This window comes from Homalodisca vitripennis, chromosome 3 (genome assembly GCF_021130785.1).
Source record: "Homalodisca vitripennis isolate AUS2020 chromosome 3, UT_GWSS_2.1, whole genome shotgun sequence".
In the NCBI taxonomy this organism is placed as follows: domain Eukaryota; kingdom Metazoa; phylum Arthropoda; class Insecta; order Hemiptera; family Cicadellidae; genus Homalodisca; species Homalodisca vitripennis.
Window position 1 is genome coordinate 135,004,672 of NC_060209.1, and position 8,896 is coordinate 135,013,567.

The following is an 8,896-nucleotide window of genomic DNA, read 5'->3' on the forward strand; positions in this document are numbered from 1 at the left end:
CAAGGTATCAGTGCTGTATATTCACCACTGTTTAACTAGCAGTAGGTGGGTTAGCTAGAAGTGTTGGATAAAACACTACTGCATGTTTAATATAATTGTTAATATTAATTGTTTTACATTTATTCAAGTGTTTCCTTTGGGATGCTGTATAACTTCCTACTACGATAGGTGATCTGCGATTTATTACTTTCATGTCATATTTGTGATTCTTGCAATCTTATATATATATATAAATAATATATATATATAATTATTTTATATTATATAAAATAATTTTTATATATATATAAAATTTTTCAATAAACATTGAATCACAAAAAGTACTTCCTCCGCCGGGTACTCGAACCCGGATCTCTCACTTGCCGGGTGAATGTGCTGTAATTATAATAATTACAAGAAGTGGACCCTGACGTTTCCATCCTTCCATCTTTCACCTCTTTTCGGCTGTCTGCACCATACCCTTCAGCTTGGTGAAAAACTGGATGTCTTCCTTGAAGTTGTTGTCTGCTTCCACGATAGCATAACTGAAACATAATTTTCTTCTATATTTAAAAATACATAAAAATAAATAACAAATTAGTTTATTGGTAGCTTTGTGTAATATTGAAGTGTACATTTTTCATATTTCGATTAGTCAAATTAGCAATAAAATAGCCATATTGTTTTTTTTAGAGCATTATAGACGAAACTATCAATTCGGTCAGCTAGAAGCTGTTCCATATCTACAAAACTTTAAGAGTGACATACTAGGAAACACCTAATTCAAGGGCTAGAATAATTCACCTATATATTTCCTATGAACCCGTATTTTTACCCTGTATTTTTGTTTAACCTATAACCACAATACAAATACAACCTCCTGGTTTTTAAATTTTATGATCCTAGGATTTCGCTCATGCATATTTTAAATTCCTGTAATTACTTGTGCTAACTATATTAAAATGTATTTTAAATTATCCTTATACTTACTTTCACACTAATTGATACACGTTAATTGAATAAAACATATAATCAATATGTTAATATAGAGTACCGTTTATTTATGTGGTGTATAAAGTACAGTTTTCTAATACAGTTCATATAATAAATAGAAATGAAAGTGTACTGATATCCCTAATTAATCCCTCTTAATGTTATATAATAATAACAGCTATATCTAATCATACAGCATTAATTTTAAAAATTACAGTTTTAGTACTTTAGAGTCATTTTAGTATAAGAATTACAATACTGTATTAATACTTACCGTATTGTTTTCCTATACCATTCAACCATTATTACATTTGTTATTTAGTGTTACTAGTTGTGAAGTAAGAAAATATGCGTTTATTTAAAGTATGTTTGTATTTAAAATAATTATAATCGTTATTCCATATCTTATCGAAATCATTCTGTTGAGATAAAAAATTATAATTAAATAACCTTGTTTATTTAAGTGCATCAGCAACTAATGAAAAAAATAAATAGCCATAAAACTATTTACTAAAATTTCTGTAATTCTGAAAAATAAATTAAACTATTGATACAAGTATGCCAGGATAGGCAGCCCACAAATACCTTTTACCAGTCTCATTGAAATAAAAAATGTTGTGAATCCATACATTCCAATTTAAATACCCATTATAAGTTATTTTATAATAAAGGGAATCCTCTGTTTTAACGGTAACATGTCATAGATAGTATAATTACATTATATAGTAGCCAGTGTTAAGCTAACTAGAAACGAGAATCAGTACCGGCGTGCGCACATATATATCTTCAATTGTGCAAATATCACAAAGAGAAATGAAAGTGTACTGATATCCCTAATTAATCTCTCTTTAATTTACATAATAATAAAATAAGTAATTCATATAAAACATGTTTACATCATATAACATTACACACATTGCAACTGAAGACATAACTTAGCTTTGTACTTTCGCAAATGTTGACAACAAATCCTCTTAGCAGGATAGGTATTAAATGGTATAGTTGAAAGAAAATAAATAAGACACATTTTTGTACGTAAAAAGAGTTTGCCAGCATTTTGAATATGAGTTTTACGTTTCAAACACAACAATACGCTTTGAAAGATGTTGTTACATTTCCAAAGTGCAGAACATACAATTAGCAGGAAAAAGCCTAAGAATACAAGAGGAAACTCAATTTCCCCTTATTTAAAGATAATATAAAAGACGGGATAGGGACTTCTAAATAAAATCTCATTAATTTATTTTAAAAATTGAAAAAGATATGAATATCTAAATAATTTTTTATAGGACTGTTGGTAGTGGTATTTTAATTCAATTAAAATGTACAGTTCAAAGTAAAAATATTGGTTTGTGCAGCTATAAATACTTCTTTTTAACAACTTAGTATAAATGTATATAATTATAAACCTTTTAACACTTTTAAAAAATTTTTATTTCCATACTATGTACATTTCGAATTCTTTGAATTCATCTTCAGGTACTAGGAAATAAAAGTTTTAAAAAAGTGTAAAAAGGTTTATAATTATGTGTATATATATATATATATATATATATATATATATATATATCAAACTCTTTTCGAGGCTACATTTCTAATACTTAGTATAATTAAATTAATTCGATAATTCTCTCTCTCTCTCTCTCTCTCTCTCTCTCTCTCTCTCTCTCTTTTGTAAAATTTGTTGTTAAATTCCAGTATAAACTATATATATATATATAACCAACTAATATAATACCAATCCACCTTACGATAAACCAAAGCCAATAAATAGTTCCGTAATGCTGGACAATAAAGTTGAATAAATATAGCCTATTAACCCCATACAAAACATATCAGTGATAGAATATTAAAAAATAAATAAATCACAGGCCTAAGCTATGATAGAACAATTTTCACTTCATTGTTTTTTATTATTATTTAGAGAAATAAATATTAGTTACGTAATATTTGACTGTAAGCTTTTGCAAAGATAAAATATTCAAAGTGGTATAAAGTCCTGGATACAATACTTTGCAATCATATACATTTTAAATAATTCATAAGTTAGTTTACAGACTGTCAAAATAAAATATGACGGGAATTTATAATAAAATATTGAAATATAATATTTTTTACGAAAATTTAATGATAGCATTGTCAAACTACAATTTGTCTCTCCGATCGTTCAGTTAATCTATTCAGTGTGGTATGATAACACAGAAACCGTATAATTCCGACCAAAACGGCTTAGCTGTGGCAATCGGTGGTAACCATTATAATGATGAACTGCTAATAGCGAGCATTAGCTCACCTGTTATAAATGGCATGGCTTACAAGTCTGTGATTGGCTTGAACATACGGCTACCGCTAGACCGTTCCGTGCCTGAGGATAGACTCAGAACCTCTCAGTTCAATACTCTACATGAACTAAATGTATATGCAGATAATCTATTAACAATGGCTTCGATCTTTTATTGTAAGTATAAGATTCACTATTTTATATCTCATTTTACAATGATCCCGGTTTGTTACCATGACAACTGCACCTAGGCCTATATCAAGACTTCAAATGAAATATTTATATCGTGATTGGCTGAATGTTAGCAAACCCTATCTCTCGAGGAGCTTAAAACATCATTTTGGTCTCTCTATTCAAAATATAATTTATATTTTTTTATTTTTTATTACATTTCCAACGACAACAAGAAAAGGAACAAAGCGGGTAATATACATATCATAAATATTAATATTATCAACTGTAAGAAAGAAACATGGTTTAAAATAACAATAAAAGTTTGAACAGTGATAACAATCTAACAAAAATAAAACATAAATGATTAAAAATAACAGTTAATAGTAAAAAGTAAATAGTAACAAACAAAACGGCATAATCTATAGCACAAAGCAGTATACTAATATCAGGAATCACAACAATCTATATGAGGGTAACCAAGCATAACAATGAAATAAATTACAAATACAACATGAGAAGGTTAGTAAATTTGTTTCTAGACACAGGACCAGCCCGAGGAGGGATGCCAGCAACTCCTCCCCTGATGGCCGAAGAAGCACTGTCGAGAAAAAGATCGACAAGGTGGCCAGAAAGTTAATTCCCTTCCCAGCCACAGTCATTCGGGCGAGGGGACCGTGAAAGGTCATAATCCCGCCGAGAGTGACGCCTGTCTTGGCCGAACAGATCACGCGAAACCGAGTAGCTGAAGGAATGCGGAATCCACTTGTGGCGAGAGAGAAGGACAATCAGTCAGACAAATTAGCAATTTGCAAGGAACAGATCATCTGCAGCTTTTCGTCTGGCTAGGAGAAATCCAATTTTCAAATAAAATTCAACTCTATATACCAACAGATTCTGGAGAGAAATCATATTTAAAATAAAATTAATATGGGGGGGGGGGGGGGGGGGGGGGGGGGGGGGGGGGGGGGGGGGGGGGGGGGGGGGGGGGGGGGGGGGGGGGGGGGGGGGGGGGGGGGGTGGGTTGGGGGGGGGGGGGGGGGTGTTGGTGGGGGTTTTGGGTGTATATGGGTGTGGGGTGTGTTGATGGTTTAGTTGAGGGGGTGAGGAATTGTGGAGGTTGGGGGGGGAGGGGGGTTAGTGAGAGGTAATGCAATTCAGGAAGCATACCCTCTCTCCGCGACCTGCAAGAACGAGTCTACTCCCTACCAGATCTCCTAGCCAGACCGAAAAAGCTGTCAGCATGTCATGTGCCTTGCCAAATTGCTAAATGGTGCTGCTTGATTGTCACTTCTCCTCGGCATACAGCTCAATTGGGTTCTCTATGAGCTCCAGCGTTCTCGAGATCTGCACGAGTACTCATCGCGGCTTTACCATTAGCATGATCTGGCGGCTCGCTCGGTGCCGGCGTCAACCTCTCGGGAGCAGCGGTATATTAGGGATACCTGCATCTGGGCGTCCGCCATCCCGAGACTATAGAGCTATATATCTCAAGAACTTCTGCCACCGTAGGGGAGGGAGTTCCTATATAGCATGACAGTACAGCGAAGCTGAGGTAGGTCGGCCACTGCACGAGCTAGGTGGCGAAGCAAGTACGGTTACCGGCGCGTGCGAGGTCCAGGAGAGATCATCTAAAAAACACAGTTGACCTAAACCTTGACATTCCCATAGTAGTCAAGACTAGATATTACTTATTCCAACTCCAAATTGTTTCTATATAACCCTCCTTATGTTTGGTAAAAAGTTTAACACCATTTGAGCGTCGGGTGGGGGGAGGGGGATAAAAAGTAGGAAGAATTTAGTAGTTTTTTTTAGTTTTTTGGAATTGTTTTGAAAAACTAAACTGTTTTAGCACAAAGAGTGTTATATACAAAAATATACTGCATGAAATTTTAACAAAAAATGTCCTAAGCATATTCCCTGTAAAATTTACGTTCATGAGTTTGCAGACGGTGTAATAAATAAAAAATGATATAATTTTTTTAAGGTTTTTTTTTCCAAATAAAGCATATAGAAATAAAAATGATTTAATTCAAGAGTAAATAATTACTACGTATTAGAGTCAAAAAGAGGCTAAGAGCACCTAGAAGGTTGAAAAGCCCAGCGATTTTCAACATTAAATTGTGTTCTTCAAAATAACTGAAAGTCATACATTTTTAATCAGGCACATACAAATCTATTTCATCATCCGAGAAAATATAAAATTAAACTAATCTAACCTAACTTAAACTAATCTAATACATTACACCGCATTTAGAGTAAATACACTCCTCCTCCAAAGCCAGCCCCGCCCTGAAGTATGAAACTGTAAACTGCATAAAGCATTTGAAATAGACCATATCCATCATAGCTTATTGAGAAACAAAACATTTAAAGTAATACACATTAAAAGAAAGTTTGCTGTCAAGTCTCTAGCCTCTATAACGAATCGGTGAAAATTAACAACGACAGGTTATGTGTAAAATCCTAACACACTCCTATACATCGGAAGGGTGTGTACAGTAAGAGAGTGATGAGAGATTAAGAAATTTTTCATTGAACGCTGGCATATTTTCATCACTGTTTGACGAATCTGGTTTGATGAGGAAGGGGAAAAACTCATCAATGGTTACGGGTTTTTGGTTTTCAGATTCAAAAGAATCACAAACCTCGATGACCCCAGTGAAAGTGTCTTATAAATTATAATTGACGAGGCCACCGCCTACATCGTGTTTGTCTGGCAACTGCCTGCTACATTTAAACAGATTTGCGAGCAAAATAGTGATTACGATATGTACACTTATGTGAAAAGCGACTGTTGGTTTTGATGATTACGAACGAGAACACAAAGGAAACTAGAACACCTACGAAGATTCACGTTCCAACAGGTGGTCAAAGTAAGAAAACTCATCCATGTCACCATAAATCAAATTAATTTTTAGCTAGTGCTAAAAACAAGATGGTCTAACAACCCTCCTTTCATCGCACTTGCAACAATGTGGGTTGCACAGTCTTCACGCATCGTGATTCTGACCTATTAGTAAGTCTTAACAGCTTATTTGATGAAGCCGAAAGAAAGATGTTCCAAACGTGTGTTATTGGTGATGACACGGACTTATTAGGACTGTTGACTGTCCACGCACCTTCAAGGAATAAAACTGAAAATGGTCGTACCTAAAAAAGGAAATCACCAGGAAAAAGTGGTACATTTTTCTGACATTCAGCAGCATTGGGGATATGAAAGATTTTACTGTCTGGTTACATACGCCTTCACAGATGTGACACTGTGTCAGCTGTCTATAAGACGGGAAAAATTGCCCCTATATAGAAATTCAAGCCAACAACGATCTTCGAGAAAAACTGTGGTCTTCAACAACCCCAAAGCCGACCCCAGTGCAAGTGGCTGATGCAGGAAATTAACTTCCTACTTGCAATGTTTGAGCCAAGAACACTGAGAAGAACTAGATTGTCTCCGCTACCAGTCCTACTTGAAATCGATTGCAAGCAGCTATACATGCATTACTGAATTGCTGCACTACTCCCAACTTCAGAAGCGTCCAGACGCATTTCATTTAGATCTACACCAGTTACAACAGTGGCTGAATGAAGATAAGGATCCACTCGAGTGGGGTTGGAAGAAGATTGGCGACCAACTGACACCAATTACAACAGCACGTCCTGCAGCCCCCCAGGAATTACCTGTCCCTTATAATGTGTACTTGCAAAGATGAATGCGTTCGTAATTGTGAATGCAGAAGGGTGGTCTAAACTGCACTAGCATCGATTGCAGCAATTGCTCAGGCCAAGCATGTGATAACATGGACAATAATTAAACAATCTTAGACGACGGAAGCCCTAGAGGAGGAAATAATGTGCTGGAGGATGAGTGAAGTTAATAAAGACATTGAACATTCCAAATTTTAAAGATATTTAGCTAAGAAGTGATTTTAAGTGCTAATGTTCGTTAGAAAGTTCAGGGTGGGTTTTCTCCGTACCACAGGTTTAATATGGCCTAAGCCTGTGAAGCCTCTTTTCCTTAAAAAGAGTGCCCCGTTAGCTAAGTGTGAGGTTGTCGTTGCCCCCCCACACACCCCCCCCTTCAAGGCTTATCACTAACATTACCACCGGGGCGCAGAAAATAGCAAACATTCTTTTACGAAGCTTATTTTTTTTTATTTAATTAATCAAAATTAGAACGAGAAAGTTAACATTTATACCGTCTGTGACTCTTGAACCGTACAATTTAGATGAGGTATGAAAAGGACCATTCTTATGTAAACTTTAACCGTAGAATACATTTTTGTACTAACAATGTTTAGATAATACGCTTAGAGTTTTTGAAATATTTTACGAAAGAACTAAAAAACTAGTGATTTTTTCAAATTCCATGGAACCTCAGTTAAACCTGTTACGCGATAAAAGGTGTGATGTACTTATTACCGTAGTGTACCACCGTGTACAATATTACACTTATTATTATATAAGTGATAAATAAATATAGTTACAGATAAACAATCAAAGTGCTTTATTGTTATCTCATATTGAAATTGCATGATTAAATAGTTTTTTAAACGTTTACAGAGAGATTAAGTTATAGGACGAATGAATATAAATATTAATACCATAATCTATGAAAAAATTACATGGATTATTTTGGATAAGATATTAGTGGAAGTCATGGTTAAAGGGAGTTTAGGAGAAGTTTTGGTTCAGTGAGCATGACATCTAATCTCTATTTTGTCGTTATAGCATGCGTCTAATTCTGGATACCACATCATAAAACATGTAAGTTGTTGTAAACGTTTTCTACATATATTATTACTGCTACGGTGTAATAAACACAGTACAGATAAATATAACATTTAAAAATGACTAAAAAAGCAAAAACGGCTGCAGAGAAACAGGTATTTACACGCGCATTTTGCCACAACTATATTACTAAACCGGCCATCCTTGTGTTACGGTCTTTTAAAATGTTTCTGTCCACCAAGCGGAGATCTGAAAAGTTTCATTGTAAACAATAATTTGACCCAACCCTATATAAATGACTGCCGCTGGTATCCCTACCCCGTGTATTTATTAACTGGTAACATTCCGAATATTTATTAACGTATATTTTCACACATTATTTATTGTAGAAACTGAATTTCAGTAACCTTGGGAATAATTTAGGAAAATTAATTATTTATTTCACAGCATTTACTCAACAAATCATATAAACTTATTATTTCATGATTTAAACCATATTAAGTTTTTGATTGTATATGAATGCAGTTTTAAAATAATTATATTTAATATATCTTTATTTATGTGCCTTAATATAACGACTAAGGTAATTCTAACTTAATTCAAAAAGAAATATCATTACATTCCACGTTTCATTGAAGACTATTTTATATTTTAACTTTCGCAATAGAAACTTTAGTTAACAATCACATTGGTTGTGAAATTAGGGGTTTTACGTATATTATGGAATGTGAATGTTGGTTACCT